Source organism: Arvicanthis niloticus, chromosome 7, assembly GCF_011762505.2.
Source record: "Arvicanthis niloticus isolate mArvNil1 chromosome 7, mArvNil1.pat.X, whole genome shotgun sequence".
NCBI classification, from domain to species: Eukaryota; Metazoa; Chordata; class Mammalia; order Rodentia; family Muridae; genus Arvicanthis; species Arvicanthis niloticus.
This window is the reverse complement of record NC_047664.1, coordinates 71,280,309-71,298,578: the sequence shown is the minus strand read 5'-3', so window position 1 is coordinate 71,298,578 and position 18,270 is coordinate 71,280,309. Positions and strand designations below refer to the sequence as shown.

The 18,270-nt window shown below is 33.3% G+C and overlaps 1 non-coding gene across 1 annotated transcript; it reads left to right on the top strand.

Moving 5' to 3' along the window:
* The first annotated feature begins 5,025 nt into the window (after positions 1-5,025).
* Positions 5,026-5,090, top strand: LOC117713271 (U7 small nuclear RNA). The gene has a single exon (XR_004607435.1). It is a non-coding gene; the product is annotated as a U7 small nuclear RNA (small nuclear RNA).
* The last annotated feature ends 13,180 nt before the right edge of the window (positions 5,091-18,270 follow it).

Genomic DNA, 18,270 nt, shown 5'->3' with positions numbered 1-18,270 from the left:
AAAATTGTCCATTTCATCTAGATTTTCCACTTTGGTTGAGTATAGGATTTAGTAGTAGGATCTGAAGATTTTTGAATTTCCTCAGTTTCTGTTGTTATGTTTCCATTTTAATTTCTGATTTTGTTAATTTGGATACTCTCGCTGTACCCTCTAGTTATTTTGGCTAAGGGTTTATATATCTTGATTTTGTCAAAGAACCAGCTCCTGGTTTTGTTGATTCTTTGTATAGTTTTCTTTGTTTCTACTTGATTGATTTCAGCCCTGAGTTCAATTATTTCCTCCTATCTATTCCTCTTGGGTGTATTGATCCATTTTTGTTCTAGAGCTTTCAGATGTGTTTTTAAGCTGCTAGTATTTAATCTCACTAATTTCTTTGTGGAGTCACTCACAGTTATAAATCATCCTCTTAACACTGCTTCCATTGTGTCTCATAAGTTTGTATATGTTGTGACTTCATTTTCATTGAATTCTAGAAGTCTTTAATTTCTTTCTTTCTTTCTTCCATGACCAAGTTATCACTAAATTAAGAATTGTTCAGCATCCATGTGTATTTGGGTTTTATGTTGTTTTTGTTGTTATTGAAGACCAGTTTTCATCTGTGGTAATCCAATAGAATGCATGGGATTAATTCAATATTCTTATATCAGTTGAAACTTGTTTTCTGACTGATTATGTGTTCAATTTTGGAGAAGGTACAATGAGGCACCAAGAAGAAGGTATATTCTTTTCTTTTATGGTGAAATGTTCTGTAGATATCTGTTAAATCCATTTGGTTTAAAACTTTTTTATTTTCACTGTGACCTTGTTTAGTTTCTGTTTTCATGATTTGACCATTGGTAAAAGTGGGGTGTTGAAGTCTCCCACTATTATTGTGTGAAGTTCAATGTGAGCTTTTGTAACATTTCTTTTACAAATGTGGGTGCTTTTGCATTCAGGACATAGACGTTCAGAATTAAGAGTTCATCTTGGTGGATTTTTTTCCTTTGATGAGTATGTAGTGTCCTTCTTCCTCCTTGATAACTTTTGGTTGAAAGTTTATTTTATTGGATATTAGAATTGCTACTCTAGCATGCTTCTTGAAACCATTTGCTTGCAAAATTTTCCTAGCCTTTTACTCTGAGGCAATGTCTGTCTTTGTCTCTGAGGTGTGTTTCCTGTATTCAGTAAAATGCTGGGTCCTGTTTATATAACCAGTCTGTTAGCCTATGTTATTGAGGAATTGAGTTCATTGATGTTGAGAGATATTAAGTACAAATGGTTGTTGATTCCTGTTATTTTTGTTGTTAGAGGTAGAATTATGTGTTTGTGGTTTTCCTCTTTTAGGCTGTTGTGAGAAGACTAATTTCTTGCTTTTTATTGTGTGTAGGTTCCCTCTGTGTATTGGAGTTTTCCTTCTATTATTTTCTGTAGTACTGGGTTGCTGGAAAGATATTGTTTATATTTTGTGTTGTCATGGAATATCTTGGTTTCTCCATCTATTGTAATTGAGAGTTTTTCTTGGGTATAGTAGCCTGGGCTGGCATCCTTGTTCTCTTAGGGTCTGTCAGTATGACATATGCCCAAGATCTTCTGACGTTTAGTGTCTCTGTTGAGAAAATCTAGATGAAATGGATGGTTTTCTAGATAGATTCTGCATACCAAATTTAAATCAAAAGTAGGTAAACTATCTAAACAGGCCATATCACATAAGGAAATAGAAGTCATTAAAAACATCTCAACAACAACAACTACAAAAGCCCTGGGCTAGATGGATTTAGGTCAGAATTCTATCAGACCTTCAAAGAAGAACTGATACCAATAGTCCTCAAACCGTTCCATAAATAGAAACAGGAGGGACACTACTTAATTCATTCTATGAAGCCACAATTACTCTGATACCTAAACCACACAAGTACCCAATCAAAAGAGAGATCTTCAGACCAATCTCATTTATAAATATTAATGTAAAAATACTCAATAAAATTCTTGAAAATTGAATGCAAGAACACATGAAAACCACCATTCACCACAATCAAGTAGGCTTCATCCCAGGGATGCAAAATTAGTTCAATATACAAAAACCCATTAACATAATCCTCTATATGAACAAAAATTTACATGACCATCTCCATAGATGCAGAAAAAATATTTGACAAAATACAACTTATCTTCATGTTAAAAGTATTGGCGAGATCAAGAACTCAAGGCCCACAACTGAACATAATAAAAGCAATATACAACACACCAACAGCCAATATCAAATTAAATGGAGAGATACTTTAATCAATCCCACTAAAATCAGAGACAAGACAAGGATGCCCACTTTCCCCATATCTATTCAATATATTATTCAAAGTGCTAGCTAGAACAATAAAACAACAAAAAGAGATCAAGGGCATATAAACTGGCAAAGAAGAAATAAATGTATCACTATTTGCAGATGATATGATGGTATACATAAGTGACCCCAAAAACTATACCAGAGAACTTCTACAGCTGATAAACAACTTCAGCAAAGTGACTGGATATAAAATTAACTCAAACAAATCAGTAGCCTTTCTTTATACAAATGATAAACAGGCTGAGAAAGAAATTAGTGAAACAACCCCATTCACAATAGCCACAAATATTACAAAATGTTTTGGGGTAACTCTAACCAAACAAGTGAAAGATCTGTATGACAATAACTTCATGTCTCCAGAAAAAAATCAAAGAAGATCTCAGAAAATAGAGAGCTCTCCTAGGCTCATGGATGACAGAATTGACATAGAAAAATGGCCATCCTGCCAAAAGCAATCTACAGATTCAATGCAATCCCCATCAAAATCCCAGCACAATTCTTCAAAGACATGGAAAGAGCAATTCTCAAATTCATCTGGAAAGGCAAAAAAACCATAATAGCAAAAGCAATTCTTAACAATAAAATAATGGCTGGGAGAATCACCATCCTTGACTTCAAGCTTTACTACAGAGCAATAATGATAAAAACTGCATGGTATTGGTACAGAGGCAGACATGTTGATCAATAGAATAGAATTGAAGACCCAGAAATAAAACCACAAACTTATGGGCATGCCATCTTTGACAAAGAAACCAAACATATACAATGAAAAAAAGAAAGTACCTCCAATAAATGGTGTTGGTCTAACTGGCTGTCTGCATATATAAAAATAAAAATAGACCCGTATTTGTCATCTTGCACAAAGCTCAAGTCCAAGTGGATCAAGGACCTCAACATAAAACCAGACACACTGAATCTAATAGAAGAGAAAGTGGGAAAGAGCCTTGAACTCATTGGCACAGGAGAAAATTTCCTAAACAGATCTCTAATGGTACATGCTCTAAGATCAAGAATTGGTAAATTGAACCTCATGAAACTGGAATGATTTCAAAAAGCAAAAGACATAGCCAATAAAGCAAATCAGCAACCTACAGACTGGGAAAAAAAAAATCATCACTAACCCCACATCCAAAAGAGAGCTAATATCCAAAATATATAAAGAACTCAAGAAGCTAACTACCAAAAAACAAACAACCCAATCAAAAAATAGGGTATAGAACTAAACCCAGAATTCACAACAGAGAAATTTCAAATAGCCGAAAAACACCTTAAGAAATGTTCGAAGTCCTTAGTCATCCAAGAAATGCAAATCCAGACAACCCTGAGACTCCACCTTACACAAATCAGAATGGCTGAGATTGAAACCTCAGGCAACAACACATATTGGCCAGGATGTGGAGAAAGAGGAACACTAATCCATCACTGGTGGGATTGCAAACTGGTATAACCACTCTGAAAATCAATCTGTGATTCCTCAGAAAATTGGAAATAGATCTACCTGAAGACCCAGCAGTACCACTCTAGAATATAACCAAAAGATGTTCCACTATGCCACAGGGGCATTTGTTCTACTATGTTCACAGTGGCCTTGTTTGTGATACCTAGAAGTTGGAAACAACCCAGATATCCCACAACAGAAGAATGAATACAGAAAATGTGGTTCATTATACAATGGAATACTAGTCAGCTATTAAGAATAAGAATATCCTGAGTTTTGTAGGCAAATGAAAGGACCTAGAAAATATCATCCTGATAACTCAGACCCAAAAGGACATGGATGGTATGTACTAATAAGTGGATATTATCCAAAAAATATGTACAGAATACCTAAGTTACAGTCCACAGAACTCAAAATGGTCAACAAGCTGAAGGGCCCAAGTCAGTGGTGAGTTAGCTCAGCAAAACAAAAAATACTTGTCAAGCAAGTATGAGGCCCTGTGTTCATATACCTATAACACAAATAAAACCAATAATGATAGGCAATGTTTATATACCCAGGGCAATTATTGGGTCAAAAGGCAGAGATGGAAAAATTCTCAGGAAGTTGGATTATAAATGACTTGATTATTTAAACCAGTTCTATCCTCCCTTCTTTTACATTTTAAAATTACAAAATTGTGCTAGTTTTTTTTACTATTAATCAATATCAACTTTGTGACTACTAATTTCTATTCTATATTTAATTTTTATTTCTTAATTTTGTTTGCATATTTACTATTTTCTTTCTCATAATTATTTTTGCTTTAGTGTTTCTTTTTTTATGGAGTTAAAATGGGTCCTGGTTTTAGTCTATATTTCTCTACTAAATTTATATGGCTGATAAATTAAATACTGTAGCAATTCTTTAGAAAAGATTTAAATGATCACCTATTCTAATTCATTTGATTCACAATAATTAAAAAATTATATCATAAATCATTTAACATCTTAAGTAAACAGTAGTAGTAGCTGTAATATAATATGGCACATCCTATTTCTCTAAAAACAGTTTCCTCCATTTCTGTTGCTGTGATCAAATGTGTGTGTGATCATACACACACACATTTATATATTTGCAGTCTTCTCTATGAGTCAAGGGGCTAAGGTCCTAAAATGCTGATTTGTGGGTTAATTAAAAGGGAACTTAGGATAATGGCTGAATCAATCTGTAAATAAAACACTGGGCTTTGATCTGTGTAAGAGCTACCTAGAGAGAACAGTTGAGAGAGAGAACACAGCTCTTTTACAATTTTTCTAGCAGGGTTTTCTAACTCTGTTTGGAAAAACCCACAAGTTATCCAGAAAGCTTTTAGAAATTTTTCTAGCAGGTTTTCTGACTTTGGTCAGTTTTGGAGAGCTAACAGAGCTTTTATAGAAACATTTTCTAACAGGTTTTCTGACTTTCGTTGGAATACCCACAAGCTATCCTAAATAGATGTTACAGCTATTTTAATTTTTTTTTATAACAGGTTTTCTGACAGTGGTTGGAAAACTCAAAAGCTATATCAAGCAGAGAGAACTATCTTAAGCAGAGAGAGCTGTCTCAAACTGAGAAAGCTGTCTTGAGCAGAGAGCTATCTGGAACAGAAGACAGAGCCAAGAGCTATCTACAGAACTGTCTACAGCGCTATCTTGAACACATTATAAAGCTGTCACCTTGCACCCCATCATTGACTTTGAGTCGTTTTTTCTACCATGCCCAGACAGACCTTCCTCGAGATCCCTTCTCCAAGCCAAGGCTGGTCCTTGGCAAGGAAGTCAAGGCAGAAACTTCAAACAGCTAATATCACATCCACAATGGAGAGTGGAGAAGTGAATACATACATGCTCATTTATTTGTTCTCTGGTGCTCTGCTTGATTTCTTCTTACTTACACAGTTTAACATATCCCAAAGAGGGAGGTACCACCTATAATGGATCATGTTTTCCTCATTCACTACCTTAATTAAGACCACAGACATGATTATTGACTAACCCTGTCTAAGCACTCCCTTGGTTACTTTTCCTTCCTAGGTGCTACTAGGTAGTGCCATTAACAATTAAAACCTACCATCACAGCAAGTAAATGTATGTTTATAATTTTTGTTTTACTGATGTGACTATTATTCATATTAATTATTAACCTAACTATGCCATTTGAAATCATGCATATAATTCTAAACAATTATGTACATCACTTTAAAATTATCTAGTGATTAAAAAAATTGACAGCATTGATTTCTCAATGTTCTATATGATACATACACATGAGTAAATAACATGTAAAAAACTAATAATGTACATAGTTTGGAAGGTTGTTAATATGTCATAATCACAGTTACCTAGTTTTTACTTAAAAATAAAAATGCTCTGAGTCCTCAAATATCTTCTCAATTGAATTTATACAACTAAATAATGGTTCTCTTATTATGTTTATTATTAATTTTTAAATCTCTTTCATAAATCAACAGATCTGCATCTAGAGACTATTTCTGTAAACCAATCGCCACCTTACTGTCAGAATTTATTATTGATTTAATCTAAGCTAATGACTTGTAATATCACTGAAAGGTAAGTATCAAGGTGGTTAGAGTTGATAAGGCCAATGTACAGTCAAAGTTTGCTGAAAACCTGTCCTCCATGTTACTAATGGTAGGTTACCTTAGGGTTAAGCATGCTTTCTCTATTAGATTATATTTGAAAACCACTGGATCTTGCTAGAGAATAATTTGAATAAAAATTCTGTAACTTATATCTAGCTCAATAACCTACATATTGTCAAAATATTAACAAACTATTTTCAGAAAAAAAATTTAATACAAGTGAGAAAAACAATCCACCAAATCATTTAGCAATGGACATCTATAAACCTTGTTATATCTCATGGTGAGTGAGAATGTTAGCATACAATCTCCTTTGTATGGGTGCTCAACTCACTGTGCAATCTGCATTATACAACAAAATTAGAGGCTTGTTTGGAAAGTTTTATTTAGTTGTTTTGTTATTTTAAGTTGTTAAGCAAATGAACTTGAAACATTTGAATATATGATAACAGCTTTAGTACTGCCATAGATCAGCTTTTATTATGAACCAAGTTACAAAATATATGAAATGAAATATATAATTAAAAACTTGGTAAATTTATAGATTTATTTTTATTTTAAGATGCTTAGAGACTTATCCTTTTGATTTTGAATATGTGTAAGCCTTGAACAAAATTCTAAATTATTATATTATACTAGTTATAGATTCTATTACCTCACTTCAGTAAGTTTTGTTTAGGAAAGAGCAACTTACTTGTAAGTAAAAGTTATAAAGTTACATGTAGAACCCCCCAATAGTGATAACTTTACTAATTTTGTATAGTAGATGCCATCTCTTCATAATTCTATGCATGTCAGGAACAGAGGACATTTCTGACACATTTATTTCCTTTTTGCTAGAAGACTTGATGACACTTTGGGATCTTCCCAACATATGTGAAAGGGCTGTATTAGACACAGTAATACACATTGCTCATATTCAGAGGAAGCAAAAATTGATTTTGTATTTAGCAAGGACCTAAAAATTCTATGATGTGTGTATATCCATATACCAATGCATATGCATATAGTTGTATCTTCAGGAGAACATTTAAAACTAGTACAGGATTACTTAGGCTTTATTTAATAAATAAATCTGAACAAAAACAATGTTAATATGCCTTTTCTGTATCAGTTTATTAATCACAAACTACTAACATAGACTTAAACAACTGAATGATATGTCATTCTGAGTACATAGTGAATTTGAATAGCACTTATTGCTAGATCTGAAAAAAGAAATGATAACTGCAGCACTAAAGCAGGTTATAAAGGTTTCTGTGAATGTGGATGAGACTCAGCTGATTCTATGTTTTCCAAGTTGAAATAAAAATCATTTTTTTTATAATGTTAAAGTCAATATAAAATTTTTTTATTTGGAAAGAATTATTCAAGAAAGTTGAAAAGATAATAAATGTGTTGTGTAGACATGTGCACAGGAAACATGTGGTTCTCGATGGAAACATAATTTAAGAAGATAGAAGCCATTAAAAACTATTTCCACATAACCACAGGTGCTAAAGATACAAGTGCAATGTTTGAAGCAAGCAATTTTCTGAGCAAAGATTGGTTCAAGCATTTTAAGAAGCATTTTCATTTACATAATGTGAAGTGGATGCAGACAGAGGTGTACATGGAATACACAACAAAGTGAAAATTCCTGCTAAAGCAGAGAGTGCAGAGACAAGTGCCTGAAAACGTTCCATCAAGAACTGAATTCAGTAAGGGAAGAAAATCTGTTTGTAAACATATGATTATACTGTGTATTGTCAACTCACATATAAAATACATCAGGAACAGCCACATACTATCACTGTTTTCGATGTGTTATTTCAACAAAGGTTCAGAGTTCTAGTACGATAATTTTCACGCATAAATTTATGTAACATAGCTTACATCAATAGCAAAACAAATTAGCTTCATAAGAAATTTATTGAAACTAATGTAAAATTACAGTTTATTTTATTTATTTACATTCCAGCCATTGCACTCCTACAGTTTGTCCAAGAGGATTTCTCCCCCTTCACCAGGCCTTCCCCTTCTCTGGGGCCTCAAGTCTCTCCAGAATTAGGGCATATCTTCTCCCACTGAGGACGAACTAAGCAGTCCTCTGCTATATATATGTGACAGGGGCCTCTGTTTAGGAAATAGTCCCCATGCCAATGAGTACAAGGCTCTCTTCCACTTTTTCTATTAGATTCAGTGTATCTGGTTTTATGTTGAGTTTCTTGATTCACTTGGATTTGAGGTTTGTGTAAGTTGATAAATATGGATCTAATTTCATTCTTCTTCATACAGACCACCAGTTAGACAAGAACCATTTATTGAAGATGTTTTTTTTTCCTGTATATCTTTGGCTTCTTTTTCAAAGATCAAGTAAACATAAATGTGTAGGTTTATTTCTGGGTCATTGATTCTGTTCCATTGATTGACCTGTCTGTTTCTGTACCAATACCATGATGTATTTATCAGTATTGCTTTGTAGTACAGTTTGAGCTCAGGGAATGGTGAGTCCCCGAGAAGATCTTTTATCGTTGAAAATTGTTTTGGCTATCCTGGGTTTTTGTTTTTCCATGTGAATTTGAGAATTGTTCTTTCCATGTCTGCAAATTATGTTGAATTTTTTATTGGTATTGCATTAAATGAGTAGATTGCTTTTGGTAAGATGACAATTTTTACTATATTAATCCTACCAATCCATGATCATGGGAGATCTTTCCGTTTTCTGAGGTTTTCCTCAATTTCTTTCTTCAGGGATTTGACGATCTTGTCAAAAACATAGAGTGGAAAAAGAAAGCATCTCCAACCTTCACTTGCTTTTAAGCGTTACACAAAAATATTTTATGCTATTTGTGGCTATTGTGAAGACTGTTGTTTCCCTAATTTCTTTCTTAGCCTGTCTATCATTTGTATAAAGGAAGATTACTGATTTATTTGAGTTAGTTTTATATCCGGCTACTTAGCTGAAGTTGCTTATCGGTCTTAGGAGTTCTCTGGTGGAATTTTGCTGGTTGCTTTTGTATACTATCATATCTCATAGTCATTTAATACAAATTTTTGTGAGGGCTAATGAACATTTCTTTAAGTATTTCTCAGCAATTTGTGAATCCTCGATTGAGAATTCTCTGATTATATCCTTGCCCCAATTTTAGCTGGATTATTATTTTTTTTATCTAATTTCTTGTGTTCATTATATATCTTAGATATTAGACCTCTATTGGGTGTAGATTTGGAAAAAATATTTTCCTTCTGTAGACTTTAACAAATAGTGCTTTTCTAACTGACAGTGTCCTTTGCCTTATAAAAGCTTTTCAGTTTCATGAGGTCCCATTTATTAGTTTTTGATCTTAGTGCTTCCATAGTCAGAAAGTTGCTTCCTATACCAACACACTCAAGACTGCTATATACTCTCTCTTCTATTAGTTTCAATGTGTTTTGCTTAGGGTTGAGGTTGTTGATCCTTGTGGAACTTAGGATTGTGGCAGGGTGATAAATATCAATCTATTTACATTCTTTATATGTGGACATCCAGTGAGTCCAGCATCATTTATTAAAGATACTTTCTTTCTCTTTTGTATTCTGGATTTTTAAAAAATTGGGTGTGCATAGGCACATGGATTTATGTCTGAGTCTTCTCTGAATTCCAATTTTTAATGTGTCCAATAATACCATGTGATATTTACAAATATTCTATAGTAGAACTTAAAATCAGGGATGGCAATACCTCTAGCATTTCTCTTATTGTTCAGAATTGTTTTAGCTATTCTAAGATTTTGTTGTCTATGTATATGAAGGTGAGAAATTTTTTTTGATACCTGTAGAAACTTTTCTTGGAATTTTTATGGGGATTGTGTTGAATTTGTAGACTGCTTCATTTAGGATGGCCATTTTTACTATGTTAATCTGACTGGTCCATGACCATGGGAGACCATTACATTTGCTGATGTCTCCTTCAATGTCTTTCTTCAAATGATTGAAAAATGTATCATACAAGTCTTTCATTTACTTGGTTAGAGTCATCCCAAGATATTTTATATTATTTTAGGCTATTGTGTTAGATATTGTTTCCATGATTTATTTCTCAGCCCATTTATCATTTGTATAAATGAGGGCTATTGACATTTTGTTGTTGCTAGTTAATCTATTCACACACAATGCTGGGTGTCTTTATCAGGTATAGAACTTCCCTACTAAAAGTTTTAGTCTCTTATGTATACTATCATATAATCCAAAAAGAGTGATAATTTGAGGTTATTCTTTTCAATCTTTATTCCCTTAATCTCCATCAGTTGTCTTGTTGATCTAGCTAAAACCACAAGTACTATCTTGAAATGAAATGGAGAGAATGGACAAGCCTGTCTTCTTTATGATTTTAGTAGATTGCTTTGAGTTTCTCTGCATTTAATTTTATGTTTTCTGAAGGCTAGTTGTAAAATTCCTTTTTGTGTATGTGTTTTGGCACATCTTTTATCTCTCTAGGATTCATATCAGGAAGGTGTATGGTATTTTATCAGAGGCCTTTTCTGCATCTAATGAAAGGATCATATGAGTTTTCTGTTTTCAGTTTGTTTATAAGGAAGACGAAAATTTTTGATATTTATATATTGACCCATCCCTGAATTTCTTAGATGAAAACTACTTGATTGTAGTGGATGGTCTTTCTGTTGTGTTCTTAGATTCAGTTTGTAAATATTTTATTGAATATTTTTCCATCTATGATCATAAGAAAACTGGTCTGTAATTTCTTTACTTTGTTGAATGTTTATGTGATTTTCATATTAGAGTAACTCTAACTCCATGAAATGAATTAGGTAATGTTACTTCTGTTCTTGTTTTATGGAATAATTTGAGGACTATTGGCATCAGCTCTTTTTGCAAATTTAGAAGAATTATGTGCTAAAAGTATCTAGCCCTAGGCTTTTTTTGTGGAGTGGAGGTGGGGGTTGAGAGACTTTTAATGACTGCTTCTTTTTCACTAGTGGTTATAGGTCTACTTAAATTATTTATCTAATTTTGATTTAACTTTCGGTAAGTGGAATCATTTGAGAAAATTATTTATTTTGTTCAGATTTTCCAATTTTGTCAACTATAGTTTGTTAAAGTATGTCCATATGATTCTCTGTATTTCCTCATTGTCTGTTGTTATGTCCCACTTTTCTTTTATTTGTTAATTTGCATATTCTCTCCTTGTCCTTTAGTTAGTTTGGTAAAGGGTATGCCTATTTTGGTGATTTACTTCAAGAGTCACTTCTTTGTTTTATTGATTTTTTTATATTGTTGTATTTACCTCTATTTTATTGGTTTCAGCCCAAAGTTTGATTATTTCTTGTCCTTTACTCCTCTTGGGTGTGAATACTGATTATTTTTCAGGTGTACTATTAAGTTGCTTGTATGAAATCTCTCCATTTTTGTTGTTGTTATAGACACAAAGTTCTATGAATTTACTTCTTAGACTAATTTTCTAAAGTTTAGGTATGCTATGTATTTATTTTCATTGAACTCTAGAAAATATTTAATTTCTTTTTTTACCTGGCTCATTTTTTCATTCAATAGAGAGTTATCCAGTTTCTATGACTTTGTAAACTTTCTGTTATTTCTGTTGTTGATATCTAATTTTAATCCATTGTAGTCTGACAGGATGTAGGAAGTTGTTTTAATATACTTGTATCTGGTGAGACTTGCTTTGTATTCTAGTATATGGAGAATTTGTGAGACAGATCAATGAGTTGGTAAGAAGAAGATATATTCTTTTTTTGTGTTTATGTGAAATGTCATGTAAATATTTGTTTGCTTCATTTTGTTTATAATATCAGCTTCAGCATTTCTTCAGTTTAATTTTTGTCTAGATGTCCTCTTTACCGAAATCTCTCTATATCAATAGCCTAAATTTTCCAATAAAAAGATAAAGATTAGCAGAATATAGATAAAATAAGACCCTTCTTATGCATAATGAATGACAACTCATCATCAGGGATATGTATTTCCTCAGGTTTAACAGTTAGAAAAAGACATTCTAACTATCTAAACGTGTGTGTGTGTGTGTGTGTGTGTGTGTGTGTGTTCCCTTCCTTTAGATTTGACTTGCTAATCTGTCATTATAGGCACGAGTGGAGTATTGAAGTCTCCCACTATCAGTATGAAGTCAATATTTGGTTTAAGCTATTGTATTGTTTCTTTTACAAAAGTGAGTGCTTTGTATTTGGGTCATAAATATTAAGAATTGAAATACAATCTTAGAGTTTTGCTTTGATAAATATGTAGAGACACCCCATCTTTATTGATTGATTTTGGTTTGAAATCTATTGTGTTAAATATTAAAATTGCTATGCTAGGCTAACTTTTTAAAGTACATTTGATTGAGATATCTTTTTCTAAATCTTCACCCTGAGATAATGTATATCTTGGATGTTAATGTGTATTTCTTGTATGTATTGAAGAATGAATCCTGTTCTCATATCCATTCTGTTAATCTGTTTGTTTTTATGGGAAAATTGAGGTTATTGTTAGATTTCAAGACTAATGACACTTAATTCCTGTACTCCTTTTCTTCCTCTTCCTTCTCCTCTTCCTTCTCCCCCTCTTCTTTTCCTCTTCCTCTTCCCCTCCTCCTCCTCCTCCTCCTCCTCTTCCTCTTCTTCCTCCTCCTCTTCCTCTTCTTCTTCCTCCTCCCCTTCTTCCTCCTCCTCCTCCTTCTTCTTCGTTTTCTTATTATTGGTGGGTGTGCTGCTGCTGGTGGTGGTGGTGTTGGTGTTGGTATGTGTGTCTGTGTGTCTGTGTGTGTGTATGCATGCTCACTTGCACATGTGGGAGGTTCTTTTTATCTTCTCTTGTTTTTGTTTGTGTGAGATTACTTATTTCCTTTGTTGTAACAACTATAGTTAATCTCCTTGGTTAGGAATTTTCCTTCTAACACCTCTGTAGTGCTGGATTTATAGATAGATATTGCTTAAAATCAACTTTATCATGGAATATCTTATTTTTCTATCCATGGTGACTGAAAATTTCACTGGTTATAGTATTCGGACTGTCTGTGATAGTCTATGATTTTGTAAAAAATATTTTCTGGTTCTTTGTGCTACTTTCTTCTCCTTCCTCAATTCCTATTATTTGTAGGTTTGGTCTTGTCATAGTGTTTCATATTTTCTGGGTGTTTTGTGTCAGGAATTTTTTAAATTTAACATTTTGTTTTACCCCTGTAATCATTTCTTCTATTATATCTTCAATGCCTGAGATTTTTTTCTTTTATCTCTGACTAACCTCTAGCTAGGTGAAGCTAACCTCTGTTGTTCCTGTTCACATTACTAAATTTTTACTTTTCAAGATTTCCTCAGTTTATATTTTCTTTATTGCTTCAATTTCTATTTTTAGGTCTTGAAGAGTCTTATTTGTTTTCTGCAACTGTTTGCTTTCTTTTTCTAGACTTTCTTTAAAGGATTTATTCATTTCCTCTAATTGGGTTTTTCTCTGGAATATTAAAAGCAATTTAATTATTTTCTCTTTAATGACCTCTATTATTGTCATATAGCATGTTTTAAGGTTGCGCTTAAATCAACCTCTTGTGCTTCAGCTATGTTAGATTATTCAGATACTACTGTGGTGCGATAGCTGGCTGAGATGCAGCATAAAAACACAATGAATAATAATATCTGGGTTTGTGGTGATTATAGGTATGCATGCTGGCTTCTGTTTCATCTATGGATTTTCAGAGTATGCTGGCTAAGTATGGTCTGCATTATAGGCCTTCTTGGTTGTGTGTTTTCAGGGAATTCAGGTGTTAGAGTCTGGGAAGAAGAGAGGTCAGAGGGAGATGGCTTGTTACAGAGCTAAGAACAACCCTGAGAACTGGGTTTGAGGTAACAGAGAGATAGAAAAATTTTGCAAAAAGTCTACCTGGTCTTCTGGCAGGCATAGCCTGTAGTTGAGGTGGGGATCTCCACCCATGATTGGGGCTAGATTACAGAGTAGGCAGTGAAGGAAGACCAAGGTAGGATAATCTGAGGGATCCATAGGAGCCATGAATGTCACAGAGGAAGAGAGAAGTACTATAATCGGTATTTAGATGCAGCACTAGGGATGATCTTGATAACTGTGTTTGGAGTAACAGAGACAGTGCAAAAGTCCCCATTCAGCCTACCTGGACTTCTCAGTTAAAATAACTAATATTAAATAAAAACATAGGAGGGTTGATACATGTTTTCAGTTCTATAGAGAATTTTTTTGTTCCCATCTGAATTGCATTTTTAAGGCCATGTTAATGAACCTTACTAGTAATAAACATTATATGAAATTGTCATTATTACAGAAAGTAAATATGTAGCTCTTTATTGTTCCAATGTAATGCCATTTCAAGTATCTATCAAGAGATGTGTCTTCCATGTGGATAACAGTGATTCACACTAATGGTATTTTTAAATTTTTAGTTATATTTTTAATAATATTTTTATTGCATATTTTATTTACATTTCAGATGTTATCCCCTTTCCCCATTCCCATACCACCCAGGAACCCTCAATACCATTCCCCCTCCTCCTGCTTCTATGAGGATGTGGTCCCACCCACCCACCCACTTCCACCTCCCCACCCTCGAATTCCCCCACACTGGGACATCCAGCCTTCAGGGAACCAAGGACCTCCTCTCCAATACATGCCCGATTAGGCTTTCCTCCCCTACATATACAGCAGGAGCCATTTTTGAGATAATACTATTATTACATCAATTTCTCCTTTTCTTTTTTCCTTCCAAACCATAGTACATACTTCTTCTTGGTCTCTTTCAAGTTCATAGCCTCTTTTTTATTAATTGTTGATACATACATATTTGTATACATGTGTGTATACATGAATGTATTCCTAAGTATAACATGCTTAATCTATATAATGTTAGTTACATATACATGATTTCAGGAAGGACCGTTTGGTATTAGATAACCAATTTGTGTGCTCTTCAAAGGTTAAGACTATTTCTTCTGATCTCAGCTTTTCTTTGGTTTCTCTGTGTCTTTGTTAGGGTTATCTATTACTATGGCAAAGTAATTCCTTTCCCATTATTGTTCTGATAGAGCAGTTGGAGAATAGATTCTCTTAATGAGTCATTTTCTGACTCAGGTTAGAACTGGTATGTTTTCTTTGTGTATATTTTAATGATCATAGATACCCTCTTGGTCTAACTTAATTACAAGTGTTTTTTTAGACATAAAGTTTCTTTAGAACAGGAAAATAAAAGCAGGACATAGGTGATCACTAGTAATTTTTAATCTGAAAAATGTTCCCAAATTAAACTCTCATCTGAAATGTTCTTCCTTAAAGTATCAAAAAACATTAAGAAAAAGTCAATCTTGGAGTAATGACATGAAGACGCATTATGAGGGTCTCTAGTATATTTAGAACAGTAACTATAATAGTTTTAACAAAACATGAATGGTTATATTCCAATTTGGGGAAAATATTAGATAAGAATTTTATAAATATATATATTTTTCTACATAGTTTCTAAATCAGTAAATAAAACAATATAATAGCATACTAAGGTGCATTCCTTACCTATTCAATGTCCTCAGCAGAGCCAAAGAAGGTAATTAATAAGGGAGTCTCACTTCACAAAACTGCTAAAATTGAACTAAAATCCTTAGGAACTCATTCAAACCATCCAATCTAATCTATGTGTAACTAACCATAGATGATGCTTCAGAACAAAAAAAGTACTTTAAAATACATAACACTTCACACAACATCCTCTTCACCTCTACTAACAGAAAGCAGAAGGTGACTGTCAAAACTTTTCAGAAATGTAAACCAAGAACAAACACACAACATGCAGAAAAAATTGTAGTATAACAGACAAACGTAAGTGTAATAATATTTGAAAAATAATTAGTAAAAATAATGTATAATTAGATGCATAATGTGTGTCTGAAAGTCATGCTTCAGAATATAAATACACCAAAAAATAAGAAAAGAAGCAAGAAACAACTTAATATTGAAATCAGTGTGCTACATGAAATGAGTCAGTTCCAACAGAAAACATAATAAATGATTCAATTTACATGAGATGTTCTAAGAATTCTGTTCTTGAAATATAAATGCTGGAATCACAGAAGACAAAGGCAAAAAGGCTAAACCTTTGAGTTTCTAAATATTATGACTGATTTCACTTTACCATATAAAATATTACTGCTATTAAAGCTATCTGAACTGATTAATTATCTACTTTCCTGGACACATAGTGTTAAAAGGTAACACCATCATTTTCTAAAAATGTATGCTTAAGCAATCATATGGATTCAGCCAGTGAGCTGACTTCACAAGGACTGTTTGGTACTGTGCTGAACTGGCTGAGTCCAAGCTCTGGGAACCACTTGGGAAATTGATGAACTGACTCCAAAAGATATTTTGTCATCTGTTCTCTATAATGTCATCACAATATGTATATTTGAATACACACACACATACACACTGAATGAATAATTGAATGAATGAGCAAATGAGTGAAGGTAAAACAATTTTAAGAAATCGTTTTGTTAGTCAACTTAATTATGAAGAGAAACATTCTAATTATCATTCTCCTCTCCTTTAATGAATGTTCATATTTTTTAACCCTTACTATCAAGTATGTACATAATACCCTAACATAATTTGAGCTTGTACCATTGAGTCCAGTCAGTGAAATATATAATGTTTCTATATTAACAAAGAAAGTATGACTGATTGTTAAAGTGATTACAAAATTACTCAAAGGCAGTGGACCCCAGGTTTGCCCCACTTCCCAGACTACCTCCTACACTTCTAAGATGCAAATTTGCATTATAAATCTCATGCTAATTTCAGACCTGTACTGACTGCTTTCCTACCACTTAACTCTTGTGCTTCAGTGTCCTGAGCCATCTCTTTTCAATTCCAAATTGGTAGATAATACATTCGGATCAGTAACATTATCTATTACTCATTTTTTCCCTCATGTACTGCTGATAATTTAAATTATAATGAATATTCTGAATGTTCCCAAGAACCGCATCAATTTATTACAAAGACATTCCTTGAAATTCCTGTTTTGTTTTGCTGTTTTTTTCCCAGTTTACAAGCATGTCTTCATTCCTACTTGACAGTGACACTATGCCATCACTGGATACTGAAGGACTGCTGTCCACTGTACAAGTCATAACATTTGTCACCATTGATTATGCTTTCCATATTTTTTCTTCTAAATGCCTTTCTTTCTTTTCTTTGAAAGTAAATCTCTAATGCCTTATTTATCATAAATGATTCTCAAACTCTAGGTCATCTTGGGACTCATAGTGGAAATGACACTTCTTGATAAAATGCAGATTTACCAGATCTTTCTCTGAGAGTTGAGTTTTCTACTTTTGGGGAATTCCTGCAGACCTGTTGATGGTTTTTTTTTTTTTTTTTTTTTTTTTTTTGATATTGTATTTTATTTACAATACAGATGTCATCCCCTTTCCCCATCCCCCTCCCTAGAACCCCATATCACATCCTCGCTCCTCTTTTTTGCTTTTATACCATTTTGATTACATACATGTATTAAGGTCAGTTCTAGGTTGAGGGTCTAGCAATACAATAGATCCAAATAGTCAAGGAACAAGTAAGACAATAAACACAAATAGTTAAAGAACAATCAAGGCAATAAACAAAATTTTATGAACACTCACTCCCATCATCACTGTTTCTAAGGGCTTATCAGGATGACCAAAGCATCTGAGAAAAATTCTCTGTCCTATCCCAAGGTCATTTTCATGTCTGAAGCCTACTTCCTAGTTTTAGCCTAAAATTTTGATTCCTGTCTGAAAATAATTCTTTGTTCTAGCCTAATATTTGGGTCTCTGCCTGAGGTTACTTTGTTGTTCTAGCCTAAGATTTAGATTTCTATCTGAAATTACTTCTTTGTTCTAGCCT